Below are 17376 nucleotides of genomic sequence, written 5' to 3'. Positions count from 1 at the left end.
CACCCAGTGCTTGAAGTGAATGGCTTTTTTTGTACCAGTAAAGGAGCTAGGTTTATATCTGTTTTGATGAAGGGCAAAGCTGTTCTGGAACAGAATACTGGGGCAGAGTTGGGGTTGGGAGACAGGGATGCTGCAGTGACCTGTTGGTTACATTTTTCCCCCTTTTTTGGAGAGAGTCTTGCCCTATCACCCAGGCTGCAGTGCAGTGGTGTGATCTCCACTCACTGCAACCTCCACCACCCAAGTTTAAGCGATTCTCCTGCCTCAGCCTCCTGAGTAGCTGGGATTACAGGTGTATGCCACTATGCCCAGCTAATTTTTGTATTTTTAGTAAAGACAGGATTTCACCACGTTGGCCAGGTTGGTTTCAAACGCCTGACCTCAAGTGATCCGCCCATCTCAGCCTCCCGAATTGCTGGGATTACAAGCATGAGCCACCGTACCTGGCTGGGTTATTTTCTATTTCTCAGCTAACCTGAATAAACTCCCATTTTACAGGTAGAAAGTCAGGACACCTTATAATTTAGAAGCTAAATTTGGAGAGAACAGAGACATTCAGATCTTCCTGATGTGTTCCCAGCACTCTGCTGGGATGAACAGCCCAGGGTGGAAGATGAGCCAACTACTGAGGTGCAAGGGAGCCAAGGGCCCAGCCTGGGCCTCCCCTGCCTGCTTTTTGTTCCTCTTTCATCAAGGCTGAGTTTCCCTAGGTGAGAGGAGCTGTGTGAGGCATCAGAACTGCCCCGCCTGCTTCATGCAAGGTTGGGTTTTGTAGCTCCTGACCGGTAAGACATCACACTTCTTTCAAGGAGCACAGGTGACAATGCTGCTCGGTCTTGCCTCCATGTGAAGTTGTTCTCCTGCTACCATGCGTCTGAGACATCACCATCCTGTCATTCAGGTTGACCCAGGAGAAACCTGCAAGATGAATTGTCGGAGTCCTTGTGTATGCCAGACCAAGGCAGCTATCACATCCTCCCTAGTCAGGCATGAGGGCAAGAGGGCAAATAGACGGACCCCCTCCAGGTTTGTGTCTCATTTCAGGTTCGCTTTCTGAAATGCGAAACACACTGAAATGAAATACGCTGAAATCAAAGAGGCAACAGTCAACCAAAGGACATGGAGGGCAACGGCATCAAGCCATGTGAAGTCACATTTATAATTACCTCTCCCTCTCCACTACCCAGCAGCGCTGATCGAAACCTGACAAACGTCCCCCGGTGTCTACCTGATGTGGTTATTTTGGTTCTTTGTGGCAAATAATTACTTATTCTTCAGGCTACATTTTCTATTGTCAAGTCCTGTTGTGTTCAGGACTGCATGTTTCAGTAACAAACTGTTGGGGTAAATGCAAGTGACTTGAAAAAAAATTAAATAATTCTTCTATTTATAATCTAAAACGAATCCAGTGGAGTGTTCTCACATTCCACTTGTCACAGGTACAACAGAAGGCAATAAGAACTTCAGCACAGATAGCTGCAGGCAGCCAAAGACAGGGGATAGAGAGAGGGAAGAATGGGGAGAGCGAGGGAGAGAGACACTGATCCCTGTGCCCAGTCTGTGGCAAGCACACAGGAGGGAGGAAAAGAGCTAACTTCACCTGCTGCATAGAAGAGCACTCAGGACTTGGCCCACTTTACTTCATTTCACCTTCTGAACTATTATGTGAGGGAAATTGTATTAGTCCATTTCCATGCTGCTCATAAAGACATACCTGAGACTGGGTAGTTTATAAAGAAAAACAGGTTTAATAAACTCATAGTTCCATGTGGCTTGGGAGGCCTCACAATCATGGTGGGAGGCAAGGAAGAACAAGTCGTGCCTTATATGGATGGCAGCAGGCAAAGAGAGAGAACTTGTGCAGGGAAACTCTTTATAAAACCATCAGATCTCATGAGACTTAATTCACTATCATGAGAACAGCACAAGAAAGACCCACTCCCATGATTCAATTACCTCCCACTGGGTCCCTCCCACAACACTTGGGAATTATGGGAGCTATAATTCAAAATGAGATTTGGGTGAGAACACAGCCAAACCATATAATTATTATTATCTCTGTTTTACAGATTAAAAATCTTCCAAAGGCTAATAGCAAGTAAGAGTAACTGGATGTATGTACATTTCAATATATGGTCAATATATACTCAAAACACACGCTGGGGCCACATAGCCACAGTGGTAACCTGTCCTCCCCTCCCACATGCACTCCTGACCTGGGGCCTGAGGCTCCTGGCAATACCGTAGGGGATGGGAATGAAGACCTCTGCTAGGGAGGGGAAGTTTCCTCTCTTCGTCCCTGTGTGACTCTGATGGACACTGCCCTCAGATTCCTGTTTTTAAAGACCCAAGAAGTAGTGACCCTCACTGGTTAAGGCCAAAGAACACTGCATGCAGAATGGGGAACTTTCTGGTCTCCACTCTGCCACTACAGGGCCACGCTATGACTTTCAGGGACTCTAGTCAGTTCTGTGCCTTTGCAATTCTCCTCCTCCATTCAAAAGTATTAATGATTGTATTTTACAACTGTGTTGGTATAGAGATGAATATAATCCAGGCTGAATTCATTATCACATATTCATTATGATTAGAATTATATTCTTTTCTTCCTTTTGATTTAAAAAAAATGAAAATAAAAAGGTTTTCGCAGACCTCTGAAAGTGTCATGGGTCTTAGTCACTGCACCTACTATACCTAATGGAGAAGTTGATTCTGTGTCACAAAGTAGCTGGGTGACCTTGAGCAAGTCACCTTAACAAGTTCCCATCTTCTTATCTGCAAAGTTGGCTTTCCTGTTCCACAGAGAGTGGTACTGATCATGGAAGGGAACTGCACTGCTCAGAATTCCACCAAGCAGAGCCTAGTGCTTATGGCCTCACCTGGGAAACAGCGAATGGAAATAGGCCAGTTCTCTGGGGTGGGACAGAAGCCAGCAGGGTACTTCTTGTTCCAGAATGGGTCCAGACTGGCCAAGCTGGAGTGCACAGACACACGACACAGCAAGTCATGGTCACCAGGAGCCAGTGGACTGCAGGGTCCCTATAGTTACACCGAACACAGCTGTGGGTATCTGGTAGAGTTCAGATGCTTCAGCCCAGAAAATCTCATAATATAGTTCTTGATCAAAACTTCAACACCCAGACTCATTTCTCCCTGACTCATTTCAACTAGTACTTGTTTCTCTGGTTTCTGATCCTTTTTACCTTCCAGTTTGACCACCCGCTTTTTCACCTCTCCCAACTCTCAACCCTCCTCCTTTAGGTCCTGTTTATGTTTTGCACTTTGCACTCTTGGCCAGGTACTTTGTCAAGCCAGTGAACCCTGCTGCTGCCAGTCCTGGACTCACTCAAAGTCGAGGGGTGCCCATAGGCAGCTCTGGTGGAGCAAGCCCTCACTCCTGGCCTCTACTGAGGCCTTGAAGGGCTGGATCAGACAGTGAGGAATCCAGGGAAGGTGACACTCAAGGGTAGACAGCAGGAAGGCCAGGAGCTCTGGCAGTGAGCAGCGGGTTCTAGGTGGCAGAGCAGCAACCATCTAAATGCCCATATGTTGGAGAATTGTTGAATGAGCAGAAGTGCAATGGAGTAGCCTGCAGCTGTACAAACTGAAGTGGAGCGCTTCGCAGGACACCGTGCTAAGTGAGAAAAGCAAAGCACAAAAGAGTATCCATAGTAAGCTGTCTTTTGTGTAAGAAAGAAGGGACTGGAAATTATACGTGTATCTACTAATTTGGCAAAAGAGAATCACAAGGAGGATAACCAGAAAAAAATGAGATTGGTTACCCGCAGAAGTGGTAGGAAGAGATTGGAAAGGGTGGGAGGATGGGAATGGGGTAGAAAAGATTGGGGGGAGAGGGGTAAACACTTTTCTCAGTATTTTGTATAGTTCTGACTTTCAGTTAATTTAATTAATTTGTTTATTTATTTTGGAGACAGGGTCTCGCTCTGTTGCCCAGGCTGGAGTACAGTGGCACGATCTCAGCTCACTGCAACCTCTGCCTCCCAGGATTCAAGCAATTCTCATGCCTCAGCCTCCTGAGTAGCTGGGATGACAGGAGCATGCCACCACATCCGACTGACTTTTGTATTTTTAGTAGAGATGAGGTTTGGCCATGTAGGCCTGACTGGTCTCAAACTCCTGGCCTCAAGTGCCTGGCCACCTGCCTTGGCCTTCCAAAGTGCTGGGATGACGGGGATGAGCCACACCTGGCCTAGTTCTGACTTCCATAATATTTTGCATACTCAAAAAAATAAGCAAAATCATCAAGGACTGGGGCAAGTTAAGGGAATTCAAAATGGAATACAAACAGAAACAAACAACTCCAACTATATTCCAAATGAGTAAAATAACTAAACTTAGAAAGGGGATCTGAGGGTGCAGAACAAATATAAGGAACACATTTTGAAGCACTGTAATGTACTCAAGTTAGATTTGTTTTCAGAGTGGTATACGTTACCAATTCCAAAACTCCCCTAAGTGTATTGTAAGACTGCGCAAATAATTAAATACAGCCGGGCGCGGTGGCTGAAGCCTGTAATCCCAGCACTTTGAGAGGACGAGATGGGCGGATCATGAGGTCAGGAGATCGAGACCATCCTGGTGAACACGGTGAAACCCCGTCTCTATTAAATACAAAAACTAGCCAGGCAAGGTGGCGGGCGCCTGTAGTCCCAGCTACTTGGGAGGCTGAGGCAGGAGAATGGCATGAACCCTGGAGGCGGAGCTTGCAGTGAGCTGAGATCCAGCCACTGCACTCCAGCCTGGGCGACAGAGCGAGACTCCGTCTCAAAAAAAATAGTAATTAAATATAGTGCAGATAATGAGAGAACCACCTTTCTCACTGTTGGCAAAGAGTTACAAATAAATAAAGTGAGGAAAATAGAATGAACCCTATGGTTTTGGAGGGGGAATTAGGGAGATATCAGTATGACTTTAGACTCATAGTGCTCATTCTCTCTCTCACCCCACACACAGACACACATGCACAAATGTAGAAATGAATACGTGTGTGTACATTGATAAATACATAAGAAATATTTTTCTAGCTCTGATTGCTTAGGGGGCCTAGAAACAATGACACCAAAGAAAGGGAAAGCCAATTAGCATACTTAGTGTCTAGAACTTGATTTTTTTCTTTTTCTTTTTCTTTCTTTTTTTTGAGACAGTCTTGCTCTGTTGGTGGTGTGAACTCAGCTCACTGCAACTTCCGTCTCCTAGGTTCAAGCAATTCTCATGCCTCAGCCTCCCCAGTAGCTGAGATTAAAGTTGTGTGCCACAATACCCAACTAATTTTTGTATTTTTAGTAGAGACAGGGTTTCACTGCATTGGCCAGGCTGGTCTTGAACTCCTGGCCTCAAGTGATCCACCTGCGTTGGCCTTCCAAAATGCTGGAATTATAGGCATGAGCCACTGCACCCCAGCCTAGAACTTGATTTCTTAAGACCATTTTCCATTCAGAAGAACCAGGGCTTCTTTGAGAAATAGCTAATTCCAGGGGTGGGGCATTGAAAATACAAGATAAGCCTGGAACATCTTGTGATGTCAGAAGCTAAGGAAAGCTTAAAACAGGATGAGGGCTTGTCAAAACAATAGGGGAGGAGCTTAAAGGGGTTCCCACTGGCCCAATATGGGGCAATTTGAACACCACCACCACCACCAACAATGGACTATATCCAATAAAACAAAGGAATTTATGAATCTGTATTGATATAAATGTGTAAATAGATGGAAAGAAGGAACAGCTTTTCTAATACATGTAGCAGAAATAATAGAATTAGACAATCACCATTGTAAGCCACCACAGTAATAATTGCTTCAGGCTAGACTCATTCACAAATAAGTGTAGTGGGAGAAAGCATGAGAAACAGGATTTTTAATAGTTTCAAAGTATTTACCCCTAAACTACTTATTAATTGGAAAGGGAAAAACGTTAACTTTACAATTTAGAAATCTGGCTGACAGCACCTTAATCACATGGTCAAAGTCAACATCACTGGTAATCAAAATAATTGACAGGCTATGACTCCTGACATGCACTGAGAAGAACAAAGCATCACTTCTTTGGTATTCTTGCCAAAAATGCATAACCTGAATCTAAGCCTAAAGAAACATCAGAAGATGGCCGAATAGGAACAGCTCCAGTCGCCAACTCCCAGCGCGAGCGACACAGAAGACCGGTGATTTCTGCATTTTCAACTAAGGTACTGGGGTCATCTCACTGGGGAGTGCCGGACAATCGGTGCTGGTCAGCTGCTGCAGCCCGACCAGCGAGAGCTGAAGCAGGGCGAGGCATCGCCTCACCTGGGAAGCGCAAGGGGAAAGAGAATCCCTTTTCCTAGCCAGGGGAACTGAGACACACAACACCTGGAAAATCGGGTAACTCCCACCCCAATACTGCGCTTTAAGCAAACGGGCACACCAGGAGAATATATCCCACACCTGGCCAGGAGGGTCCCACTCCCACGGAGCCTCCCTCATTGCTAACACAGCAGTCTACGATCTAACCTCAAGTCAGCCACGAGGCTGGGGGTGGCGCGCCCGCCATTGCTGAGGCTTAAGTAGGTAAACAAAGCCGCTGGGAAGCTCGAACTGGGTGGAACTCACAGCAGCTCAAGGAAACCTGCCTGTCTCTGTAGACTCCACCTCTGGGGACAGGGCACAGATAAATAACAACAACAAAAAAGCAGCAGAACCTCTGCAGACGCAAACGACTCTGTCTGACAGCTTTGAAGAGAGCAGTGGATCTCCTAACACGGAGGTTGAGATCTGAGAACGGACAGACTGCCTGCTCAAGTGTGTCCCTGACCCCTGAGTAGCCTAACTGGGAGACATCCCCCACTAGGGGCAGTCTGACACCCCACACCTCACAGGGTGGAGTACACCCCTGAGAGGAAGCTTCCAAAGGAAGAATCAGACAGCTACACTCGCTGTTCTATCTTCTGCAACCTCTGCTGCTGATACCCAGGCAAACAGGGTCTGGAGTGGACCTCAAGCAATCTCCAACAGACCTACAGCTGAGGGTCCTGACTGTCAGAAGGAAAACTATCAAAGAGGAAGGACACCTATACCAAAACCCCATCAGTACGTCACCATCATCAAACACCAGAGACAGATAAAAGGAACAAAGATGGGGAAGAAGCAGGGCAGAAAAGCTGGAAATTCAAAAAATAAGAGTGCATCTCCCACTGCAAAGGAGCGCAGCCCATCGCCAGCAACGGATCAAAGCTGGTCAGAGAATGACTTTGACGAGATGAGAGAAGAAGGCTTCAGTCCATCAAACTTCTCAGAGCTAAAGGAGGAATTACATACCCAGTGCAAAGAAACTAAAAATCTTGAAAAAAGAGTGGAAGAATTGACAGCTAGACTAATTAATGCAGAGAAGGTCATAAACGAAATGACAGAGATGAAAACCATGACACGAGAAATACGTGACAAATGCACAAGCTTCAGTAACCGACTCGATCAACTGGAAGAAAGAGTATCAGCGATTGAGGATCACAAAAATGAAATGAAGCGAGAAGAGAAACCAAAAGAAAAAAGAAGAAAAAGAAATGAACAAAGCCTGCAAGAAGTATGGGATTATGTAAAAAGACCAAATCTACATCTGATTCGGGTGCCTGAAAGTGAGGGGGAAAATGGAACCAAGTTGGAAAACACTCTTCAGGATATCATCCAGGAGAACTTCCCCAACCTAGTAGGGCAGGCCAACATTCAAATTCAGGAAATACAGAGAACGCCACAAAGATACTCCTCCAGAAGAGCAACTCCTAGACACATAATTGCCAGATTCACCAAAGTTGAAATGAAGGAAAAAATCTTAAGGGCAGCCAGAGAGAAAGGTCAGGTTACCCACAAAGGGAAGCCCATCAGACTAACAGCAGATCTCTCGGCAGAAACTCTACAAGCCAGAAGAGAGTGGGGGCCAATATTCAACGTTCTTAAAGAAAAGAATTTTCAACCCAGAATTTCATATCCAGCCAAACTAAGTTTCATAAGCGAAGGAGAAATAAAATCCTTTACAGATAAGCAAATGCTTAGAGATTTTGTCACCACCAGGCCTGCCTTACAAGACACCCTGAAGGAAGCCCTAAACATGGAAAGGAACAACCGGTACCAGCCATTGCAAAAACATGCCAAAATGTAAAGACCATCGAGGGTAGGAAGAAACTGCATCAACTAACGAGCAAAAAATAACCAGTTAATATCATAATGGCAGGATCAAGCTCACACATAACAATATTAACCTTAAATGTAAATGGACTAAATCCTCCAATTAAAAGACACAGACTGGCAAACTGGATAAAGAGTCAAGACCCATCAGTCTGCTGTATTCAGAAGACCCATCTCACATGCAGAGACATACATAGGCTCAAAATAAAGGGATGGAGGAAGATTTACCAAGCAAATGGAGAACAAAAAAAAGCAGGGGTTGCAATCCTAGTCTCTGATAAAACAGACTTTAAACCATCAAAGATCAAAAGAGACAAAGAAGGCCATTACATAATGGTAAAGGGATCAATTCAACAGGAAGAGCTAACTCTCCTAAATATCTATGCACCCAATACAGGAGCACCCACATTCATAAAGCAAGTCCTTCGAGACTTACAAAGAGACTTAGACTCCCATACAATAATAATGGGAGACTTCAACACTCCACTGTCAACATTAGACAGATCACTGAGACAGAAAGTTAACAAGGATATCCAGGAATTGAACTCATCTCTGCACCAAGCGGACCTAATAGACATCTATAGAACTCTCTACCCCAAATCAACAGAATATACATTCTTCTCAGCACCACATCACACTTATTTCAAAATTGACCACATAGTTGGAAGTAAAGCACTCCTCAGAAAATTGAAAAGAACAGAAATTATAACAAACTGTCTCTCAGACCACAGTGCAATCAAACTAGAACTCAGGACTAAGAAACTCAATCAAAACCGCTCAACTACATGGAAACTGAACAACCTGCTCCTGAATGACTACTGGGTACATAACGAAATGAAAGCAGAAATAAAGATGTTCTTTGAAACCAATGAGAACAAAGATACAACATACCAGAATTTCTGGGACACATTTAAAGCAGTGTGTAGAGGGAAATTTATAGCACTAAATGCCCACAAGAGAAAGCAGGAAAGATCTAAAATTGACACTCTAACATCACAATTAAAAGAACTAGAGAGGCAAGGGCAAACACATTCAAAAGCTAGCAGAAGGCAAGAAATAACTAAGATCAGAGCAGAACTGAAGGAGATAGAGACACAAAAAACCTCCAAAAAATCAATGAATCCAGGAGTTGGTTTTTTGAAAAAAATCAACTAAATTGAGAGACTGCTAGCAAGACTAATAAAGAAGAAAAGAGAGAGGAATCAAATACACAATAAAAAATGATAAAGGGGATATCACCACCGACCCCACAGAAATACAAGCTATCAGAGAATACTATAAACACCTCTACGCAAATCAACTAGAAAATCTAGAAGAAATGGATAATTTCCTGGACACTTACACTCTCCCAAGACTAAACCAGGAAGAAGTTGAATCCCTGAATACACCAATAGCAGGCTCTGAAATTGAAGCAACAATTAATAGCCTACCCACCAAAAAAAGTCCAGGACCAGATGGATTCACAGCTGAATTCTACCAGAGGTACAAGGAGGAGCTGGTACCATTCCTTCTGAAACTATTCCAATCAATAGAAAAAGAGGGAATCCTCCCTAACTCATTTTATGAGGCCAACATCATCCTGATACCAAAGCCTGGCAGAGACACAACAAAAAAAGAGAATTTTAGACCAATATCCCTGATGAACATCAATGCAAAAATCCTCAATAAAATACTGGCAAACCGGATTCAGCAGCACATCAAAAAGCTTATCCACCATGATCAAGTGGGCTTCATCCCTGGGATGCAAGGCTGGTTCAACATTCGCAAATCAATAAATGTAATCCAGCATATAAAAAGAACCAAAGACAAGAACCACATGATTATCTCAATAGATGCAGAAAAGGCTTTTGACAAAATTCAACAGCCCTTCATGCTAAAAACGCTCAATAAATTTGGTATTGATGGAACGTACCTCAAAATAATAAGAGCTATTTATGACAAACCCACAGCCAATATCATACTGAATGGGCAAAAACTGGAAAAATTCCCTTTGAAAACTGGCACAAGACAGGGATGCCCTCTCTCACCACTCCTATTCAACATAGTGTTGGAAGTTCTGGCTGGGGCAATCAGGCAAGAGAAAGAAATCAAGGGTATTCAGTTAGGAAAAGAAGAAGTCAAATTGTCCCTGTTTGCAGATGACATGATTGTATATTTAGAAAACCCCATTGTCTCAGCCCAAAATCTCCTTAAGCTGATAAGCAACTTCAGCAAAGTCTCAGGATACAAAATTAATGTGCAAAAATCACAAGCATTCTTATACACCAGTAACAGACAAACAGAGAGCCAAATCATGAATGAACTTCCATTCACAATTGCTTCAAAGAGAATCAATACCTAGGAATCCAACTTACAAGGGATGTAAAGGACCTCTTCAAGGAGAACTACAAACCACTGCTCAGTGAAATCAAAGAGGACACAAACAAATGGAAGAACATACCATGCTCATGGATAGGAAGAATCAATATCATGAAAATGGCCATACTGCCCAAGGTTATTTATAGATTCAATGCCATCCCCATCAAGCTACCAATGACTTTCTTCACAGAATTGGAAAAAACTGCTTTAAAGTTCATATGGAACCAAAAAGAGCCCACATTGCCAAGACAATCCTAAGTCAAAAGGACAAAGCTGGAGGCGTCACGCTACCTGACTTCAAACTATACTACAAGGCTACAGTAACCAAAACAGCATGGTACTGGGACCAAAACAGAGATATAGACCAATGGAACAGAACAGAGCCCTCAGAAATAATACCACACATCTACAGCCATCTGATCTTTGACAACCCTGAGAGAAACAAGAAATGGGGAAAGGATTCCCTATTCAATAAATGGTGCTGGGAAAATTGGCTAGCCATAAGTAGAAAGCTGAAATTGGATCCTTTCCTTACTCCTTATACGAAGATTAATTCAAGATGGATTAGAGACTTAAATGTTAGACCTAATACCATAAAAACCCTAGAAGAAAATCTAGGTAGTACCATTCAGGACATAGGCATGGGCAAGGACTTCATGTCTAAAACACCAAAAGCAATGGCAGCAAAAGCCAAAATTGACAAATGGGATCTGATTAGACTAAAGAGCTTCTGCACAGCAAAAGAAACTACCATCAGAGTGAACAGGCAACCTACAGAATGGGAGAACATTTTTGCAATCTACTCATCTGACAAAGGGCTAATATCCAGAATCTACAAAGAACTCAAACAAATATACAAGAAAAAAACAACCCCATCAAAAAGTGGGCAAAGGATATGAACAGACATTTCTCAAAAGAAGACATTCATACAGCCAACAGACACATGAAAAAATGCTCATCATCACTCACCATCAGAGAAATGCAAATCAAATCCACAATGAGATACCATCTCACACCAGTTAGAATGGCAATCACTAAAAAGTCAGGAAACAACAGGTGCTGGAGAGGATGTGGAGAAATAGGAACACTTTTACACTGTTGGTGGGATTGTAAACTAGTTCAACCATTATGGAAAACAGTATGGCAATTCCTCAAGGATCTAGAACTAGATGTACCATATGACCCAGCCATCCCACTACTGGGTATATACCCAAAGGATTATAAATCATGCTGCTATAAAGACACATGCACACGTATGTTTATTGCGGCACTATTCACAATAGCAAAGACTTGGAATCAACCCAAATGTCCATCTGTGACAGACTGGATTAAGAAAATGTGGCACATATACACCATGGAATACTATGCAGCCATCAAAAAGGATGAGTTTGCATCCTTTGTAGGGACATGGATGCAGCTGGAAACCATCATTCTTAGCAAACTATCACAAGAACAGAAAACCAAACACCACATGTTCTCACTCATAGGTGGGAACTGAACAATGAGATCACTTGGACTCGGGAAGGGGAACATCACACACTGGGGCCTATCATGGGGAGGGGGCTTGGGGGAGGGATTGCATTGGGGAGTTATACATGATAAAAATGATGAATTGATGGGTGCTGACGAATGGATGGGTGCAGCACACCAACATGGCACAAGTATACATATGTAACAAACCTGCACGTTATGCACATGTACCCTAGAACTTAAAGTATAATAAATAAATAAATAAATAAATAAATAAAAATAAAAAAAGATTTGGCATGCAGTATTTTGATTGTCAATCAAATCTATATTTAATTTCCATTATAATTTCTTCTTTGACCCATTATTTAGAAGTATGTTTTAAATTTTCTAAATAAATAGAAATTTGAGAAAAAAAAAAAGAAACATCAGACAAATCCAACTTGAGGGCTATGCTGTAGATAACTATTGGCCAGTACTGTTTCAAAGTTTCAAGGTCAGGAAGGACAAAGACAGACCAAGGAACTCTTCTGTATTAAGAAGACTAAGAAGATAAGACAAGTCAATGCAGCATGTGATCAGGGACCAAGGAAAGGATGTTAGTAGGACAATTGGCAAAACTTAAGCAAGGTCCTTCATTAGAATTGTGACAATGTTAATTCTGTGATTTTGATAATTGCACTGTGGTTCAGTGAGAGAATGTCCATGTTTTTAGGGAAGTACTGACCTCTATATACTCAAATATATAGAGGTCAATGTTTACTCTCAAACATCTTAGAAAAATAACTGTGTGTGTGTGTGTGTGTGTTTCTGTGGACAGAGAATAAATGATTGAGCAATTGTGGTAAAATGTTAATTTGGGAGAAATCTGAATGAAGGGTATATGGGAATTCTTTGTGCTGTGCTTTTTAAGCCTGAAATTATTTCAAAAAAAAGTTAAAAAATATAATACAGATGCTAGTTGCTCACATTACCAAAAATGCATCTTTTTGAGGTATTACAATTCACATTGATTAGAATATAAGTTTTAAACTGACAAAGCACATAAAATGGTTTTAAAGCTGAGGTATAATATAGTTCCTCCCCAACACTTAGCATTTGATATATTAAGTTAATAAAAAAACCACAAAGTGTTCCTGTCAAGAAATCAAAGAAACAAACTCATTGCTGAAAGTGACACAGAAGAACAATTAGTCCAACCTCTCACTTTAACAAGGAAACAGAAGCTCAAAGAAGGAAAGTCCTTTGCCCAAGATCATAACAGAACTGAAAGATCACTGCCATCATCCTAATTTAACAGTGAAAGAAGCAGACCCATAGATGTTGACCCAAGCCCATGCAGAAGAAATGCATGCTAGAGCATAAGACTAGAACCCAACTGACAGCTGGATTCCCTAAGTGAGAATGGAGAACCAGCTCAGCCGCTGAGATCTCAGCCCTGGGGCCTGTGGCATGACCTACACTTTACTACATTGATGTGAAATGAGCCACTTAAACCACTCAGTCTGGCTTCTGAGCCTGTCCTACCCCTAAATCTCTTGGACTAGCTGCCAGCTAGGCCCACACATCACATTTCTCTGTTAATTTACAGGTGTGCCCATATCAGTTAGCTACTGCTACATAACAAACTAGCCCCAGATTTAGTGGCTTAAGTGATTTACTATTTTTCACAATTCTGTGAATTGACTGGGTGGCTCTTCTGCCAGTCTTGCCTGGACTAGCTCAGGCTGCCACATAAAACCAATGGGATGGCATGGGGCTGGGCTGAATTGGGTGGCTGGACCATGTGGTCTTTAATCCCAGTCCTCTTCACAGTTTGACAATTTCAGGGTGGCAACATTACAAGTGAGTAAGAACAGAAACTGCAAAGCCTCTCGAGGCCAAGCCTTATACGTTATAGTATGCCACATATGACACACTCTAATGGTCAAAACAAGTCACAAGGTCAAACCAGACTCAAAGGAATAGAGAAATAAGACTCCCCCTTCGGATGGGAATTGTTGCAAAGATTGTGTGGCCATATTTAATCTAATTAGCTTTGTAGGTTGTCACTAGAGGTGCTGATGAACTAGAAGTCATCCATTGGATTCCCATGTCATTCAGAGAGCGCCCTGTTTCCTGATGGTGGTCAACAGCTGTCTCCCCAGGGCAGGCCTCTCACTCCCCAAAACCATCTTCCTAACAGTGAGTAGCTGGATGTGAAGAACCCATGACTGCCTCCAGACCAGCATCAGTGTGGCCACCCGAGACCAAGCTCCTTAGCTCCACCTCGCCTACGATGGATGGCAGCTGTTTGCTTGGGGTATGTGTGGCTCTCCTTCTGTGGGTCCCTCTCCTTCACATGTATCCTCCCACAAAACAGATTAGAGCCCCTTTGGGCCCCTCAGTAGTTCATCCCCTGGAAAAGAGCTTTAAATACGTAGCATTCGTACCTGTGTAGGGCTGGGTGGGATTTAATTAAGAAAGGCAAGGATGAAGTCAGTTTTCCAGGCTCACAGGCAGGGCTGGAGAAGCACCTGAGGCAGGAAGAAGCAATTCCCAAGGGTGGGACAGGTACTGGTGTGGAGGTGGGAGTTCAGTTCATTAGGAGAGAGAGTGAGGCAAGCAGAGTAGTGCAGGGCAGGAGGATACAAGGACATTGAAAGCAGATATATCCAGGGTTGCATTACACATACAGCATTATTCTGGGAAAAAGTACAAGCTGACTATACCCACTTTGTGTCACCAAAAATAACACTGTTCACTGTACTCTCTTTGCATCTCCCTCACCTCTGTCACCCTCCAAGAGTTCCTGGAAGGCGTTGTTATCCTCCCTTTATTGATGAGGAAATTGGACCTCAAAATGGTTTCTGTGACTTGCCAAGGATCACAGAGTTCATGAAGTGGAGAAATCAGAGCTTAAACCCATTGTTGTTTTGTTCTCTTTTCAGTGTGGCTCAACTTTTCCACTTTCTTTAAGATGCGAAACTTCAGTGCAACCTCTTTCTGCCAGATTCCCTCCATCTTGAAAACAATTTCTGCTGCCTCCTACCTTCTCTGCTACAGGATGACTAATGTCTGTGCAGGGCTGCAGGACTTTTGAGAGAACCACATGCTTTTGGGGCCAGAGGAAGCCAGCCACCTGGCTGTGTTTTCCCCTTCTTTCATCTCCTACTGCTAAGGGCCGTGGCCCTTGAAAGGCAGCAACAAGAGCACCAGTTAACTTTCTTGAAAATTCACTCTGCCGGAAGCCCTGCTGAGAGCTCTACACACCTTCGTCTATTTAATCATCCCAAAGACACTGTTGGGAGGTATAGTTACCAGCCCCATTTAGCAGGTTGGGAGACTCCGAGGTTGTCATCTGCCAAAGGCCACAGACCTAGAAAGTGTTAGAACTGGGACAAACCCACATCAGAATGATTTCAAAGCCCTTTCTCTTAGCAGTAAGACCTCGATGTCTCCCTGGCATTGTTAGGAGTCCTCAGATCCATTGTCTACGTACTAAGTACGAAATATATACACATTCTATAGAGAATAATAACATATAGATTCATCTAATCATTAATATATTCCTTGGAGCTGTCTTATTATATTCTCAGTCAATTGTGTACTAAAATTGCATCAACTCAAAAATGCTGGCATTCTCTGTCCTCCAGTCTTTATCCCTGTGTCCTCTGTGTACAGTACTGATTAGTTTGTCTGGTGCCATTACTCATCTCCTAGTGTTTTTTTGTGTCACTTCAACCACGTAAACTCCTAGTAAGTGGGACTACAGAAAATAGGGTTCCTTTTGATTCCTGCCTGGTCTTGCTCCAAGGTCTTACACTTGATAGATACAGATTTAGCTAACTGGTTGATTACAACAACCTCTGTAATACTGCTCCTCATATTGGCCCACAGAATGGTAAGTCTCAAGTCTCCTGCCCTGTATCCCACTGCAGATGCCCTAATGTGGTCTACATGCTTCCAACAGCCAGGTAGTGATAATAGCTACCACATATTGAGCACGTTCTGTTCACTAGGTTCTATACTCACTGCAGGGGATACTGTTGTGAAAAAAAGCGCAGAGCTCAGCTATTGTATTCATGCAATGCAGGGTGGCATTTCATTAACATAACCACCTAGAGGAGGGCATCATCTTTTCCCTTTTACTGATGGAAAAGTTGTAGACGAGCAGAACTTGAACTAGGGTTTATCTCAATATGTTTTGATTTGTGGGTCACTACCCATTGTTGGATTAATGGGTGCTAAATGTATTCAGTGGGTCATAACTAACATTTATCTTAATGGATTGGTTTGGAATGGAATGATCAGAATACATAGCATGTAATAAAATTATTATTTGCTGAAACTTGTTTGATTTACATATACATATAGAGAGTTGCAATATATTTCTTACTGTGAGTCATGTCAGAAAACATATGAAAGCCGCTGGTTTGTTCAAATCCCAATCTGTTCTTCTATTTTCTATACTGTCTCCTCAAAAAAATAAATTTCCCAAATTATTTCAAGATTCTTTGGAAACTTCCTTGAACATGTTTGGCCCTGATTCTGCTTTAGAATATGCTGCCAGGCTCAGGCAGTGTGGCTATGCCCCATGCTCCCTCCCACTAGAAAGCATCATTTAGTGGGCTTGCTGAGAGCTCTTTCCCATGTTGGCAATCGCAGGCAGCTCCTCCTTGCCCAACTACTGTCTCAATCGGTTTTACCAGCCTAAAGAGATACACAGTCAAACTCCATGGCAACCACAAGATAGGTTGGAGATCACTTAATTTTTGATATTGCTTAATAATAAGAGGGCAGCTAATGGCACAAGAAAAAGGACAGGTAATGTCACCTAATCTCTTGAGGGCCAGAACCATGGTGATATACTCACTATGTTGCCCTCAAGCTTTTTAGCATGGAGCCACTAAGACAGGAGACTGAAGACACAAAATGATGTCTGAAGTGTTGTATTAGTCTGTTTTGTGTTGCTATAAAGGAACACTTGAGGTTGGGTAATTTATAAAGAAAAAAAGTTTATTTGGTTCATGATTCTGTAGTCTGTACAAGCATGCACCAGCATCTGCTTCTGGTCAGGACCTTTTACTTATGGTGGAGAGTGAAGGCAGCAGGCGTGTCACATGGCAAGGGAGGCGGAAGTAGCAGGGGAAGTCCCAGGTTCTTTTTAACAATGAGGTCTTGCATGAACATATTATCATGGGAAGGGCACCAAGGTATTCATGAGGGTCTGACCCCATGACTTAAACACCTCCCACCAGGACCTACCTCCAACATTTCAACACGAAATTTGGAGACGATAAAAATCCAAACTGTATCAAGTGTCCAAGGCTTTATGTGGCCCTTACATCTGAAACTACACTCCTCATCTTGTATTTGTGATCCACTCTGAGGAGCACTAG

The 17376-nt window shown here is 43.0% G+C and overlaps 1 long non-coding RNA gene across 1 annotated transcript; it reads left to right on the top strand.

Annotated features, from left to right (window-relative positions):
- Positions 1 to 4085: 4085 nt before the first annotated feature.
- On the top strand, positions 4086 to 16770 carry LOC117076360. The gene is made up of 3 exons (XR_004434342.1): positions 4086 to 4213; positions 8687 to 8689; positions 16738 to 16770. It is a non-coding gene; the product is annotated as an uncharacterized LOC117076360 (long non-coding RNA).
- Positions 16771 to 17376: the final 606 nt, after the last annotated feature.

This window comes from Trachypithecus francoisi, unplaced genomic scaffold (assembly GCF_009764315.1).
Source record: "Trachypithecus francoisi isolate TF-2019V2 unplaced genomic scaffold, Tfra_2.0 Lachesis_group5, whole genome shotgun sequence".
Classification (NCBI taxonomy): domain Eukaryota; kingdom Metazoa; phylum Chordata; class Mammalia; order Primates; family Cercopithecidae; genus Trachypithecus; species Trachypithecus francoisi.
This window is presented reverse-complemented; position numbering and strand designations above follow the sequence as displayed.